Below are 2,611 nucleotides of genomic sequence, written 5' to 3'. Positions count from 1 at the left end.
AGAAAGTGAAAAAGGTAGAAAGTGAGGGAAAAGGGAAACGGGAAGGAAAAATGGGATGGAGGGAGGAAGAGAGAAAGGAAGGAGGCACAGGACAGGAAGAGCTAGCGGGAGAATACAGAAAGTGTAAAGGAGGAATGTTTCTCTGTGCTCCGCCTCTTCCTGTTCCAAAATTAAACACTCAAGAAAGTAGCAATGGGAAATGAGAACAGACACGCTCAGGGCCGATCCAGGGAGGAGAGGGGCCGGGGTGCCCCCTCCCCGCGCCCCCGCCCCGCAGCTGAGCCCATCACTGCCTGACGTGGCAATCCTTTCAAAACCTCAGTCTTTCTCTGTCTCCATTTCCGAGCCTGTCAAAGGGTAGCTAACAGCAGTCGCTCCCTCCCTGTCTTATCGAGGGCTGATGAGAACAATAATGATTTGCGGAGAAAACCCTGAGAAGTGCTTTGAGTTCCTGGGTGTAACCACCCTGGAGATGGGTGTTATTGTTCCCCTGCGTGCAGGGGCGGGCCCCCCCCCCTCCCACCCCACCCCCACCCCGATCCTCTGCAGTGCGGGCCATCAAAGCACGGGCTGTGCTCCAGCTGTGCGTCAGGCTGTCGCGCCCCCAGGTGCTTTGCAAGAGACTGAGGTTTGAACGGCGCTGCTGGAATACAGCGCGTCACGGCCAGAGTTGTGTGGAGATCCGCGTCCGTCTCCTCACCCCCCCCCCACTCTTGTGCGTCTGCATGGACCCACGGACACCATTCCGTCCACTTCACCGAGTACTTGACAATGAAACCGCCCAGGGCCGGGTTTGGCAAAAGGGTCACAAAGAAAACATTTCTGCAAGTGCCGAGTGCCCCTTAGCGTCCAAACAGCTGCCCGGGGGGCAGTGACATTTGCAGAGTCCGCTGCCAGAGTAAACACGTCCGGGTCACCCGTAAGAATGACAGCGTGTGTGTCTCTGGAGCCAAACAAGGAAGAGGTAATCCTAGCAAAAGCGGCTGTGGGGGAAGATCGGAGGTAACATTGAACTTGTGTGCACACTCGTGTACCTTGAGTTTCATGATGAAACATTTCTTCTCCAAACAAAAGTGGGGGCTTTTGTGGGTGACCACTCTGGTCTCGCTAAGAGCCTCTGTTCTATATTCTTCCGGTTCTGTATAATGCGACACCAGTCTGCCCACACTCTGACCCTCAGCACGACCCCTCTGGATTTGTACCAGCACAATAGTAGCACCTCCTAATTCCGTGCCTGCTGTTACCGGGGGCAGGGCTAGGGCTCCAGGTCTGCCCAGGCGACCTTGCCTGGCTGGATCCAGCCCCCACGGCAGCTGGTCCTCGGGGAGTCCCGGCTTCCTCTGCCAGATCGCACCCACCCTGCGCATGCGTTCTCCCAGGTCTCTGGAGTCACACGCACTGGTGGCGGGTTGGCGGCGCTGAAGCCACTTAGGTGCACAAACCCTAGCGGTCAGTGCACAGTTCTGTGTGATGTTACCCTGAGCCTGTGGGCACCCACCGAGGAGCCAGGCACAGCCGTGGGGCTGCCTCTCGCCTGCAGGCTGGTCTGGGCAAAGCCGCCTCTTCTGGCGTCTCTCCCCCCTCTCGGGGAACGAAGGCAGCCCCCCAGGCAGGTCCGGGAAGACCCCGTGAGACAAACGGGTGTGCCGTGCTCAGTGCGGAGCCCGGCGCTCTGTGTGGCCTGGAAGGGCATAGTGTGAGCTGCAAGTGTGGTTTTAAAAGAGACGGGTGACGTCCCCTTTAACCAGATGGTTCGTTTAGCCCTATATATCCAGAATAGTGTTTCGACATGTAACCGATAATTTAAATTATTAATGAGCTAGTTGACATTCCTGTTCTTGTCACACTAAGTCTTTGAAATCCAGTGTGTGTTCCGCACCTGAAGCACATGCCAATGGTTAAAGTCAGACAGGGTCCCGAGGAAACTATAAAACTACACAGTTGTGTTTGATGGGGACATACCTTATGCCGCTCCCATTTCTACATTTAAATCATTAGTTAAAAGTTTTAAAGCCCTGGCTGGTGTAGCTCAGTGGATTGAGCGCAGACTGCGAACCAAAGCATCACAGGTTTGATTCCCAGCCAGGGCACATACCTGGGTTGCAGGCCATGGCCCCCAGCAACCGCACATTGATGTTTCTCTCTCTCTCTCTTTCTCCTTCCCTTCCCTCTCTAAAAATAAATAAATAAATCTTCAAAAAAGAGAGAGAGACCTAAATCAATAATTCTGAATCAAATTTTTAAAAAAGTTTTAAAAATTATTAAAAATGGCTCCTCACCCACGCTAGCCCAGTGGCTGGGCCTAGCTGTGACCTGCGTTGTCACCAGGTGAAATGCCGCGAGTCCCCCAGGCCTGTGCTCCTCCGGGGGGCTGCAGCCACAGTGGTCGAGGTTCTGGAGATGGGGCGTGCTGGTCAGATCCCAGCAGAGCTGTGTCTTTGGACAGGGCACTTGACCTTTTCATGTCTCAGGTGTCCCATCCACACAACGAAGGAAAGTTGTCCCTGCTCCATAGGCTAGTTGTGAGAATTAAGTGAGCTGTCACATAAAACTCGAGTAGAGTCACATGGGACACTTAGCGACACCCTGGTAGGAGCACCCAGTTGCACAC

Source organism: Phyllostomus discolor, chromosome 7, assembly GCF_004126475.2.
Source record: "Phyllostomus discolor isolate MPI-MPIP mPhyDis1 chromosome 7, mPhyDis1.pri.v3, whole genome shotgun sequence".
NCBI lineage: Eukaryota > Metazoa > Chordata > Mammalia > Chiroptera > Phyllostomidae > Phyllostomus > Phyllostomus discolor.
This window is presented reverse-complemented; position numbering follows the sequence as displayed.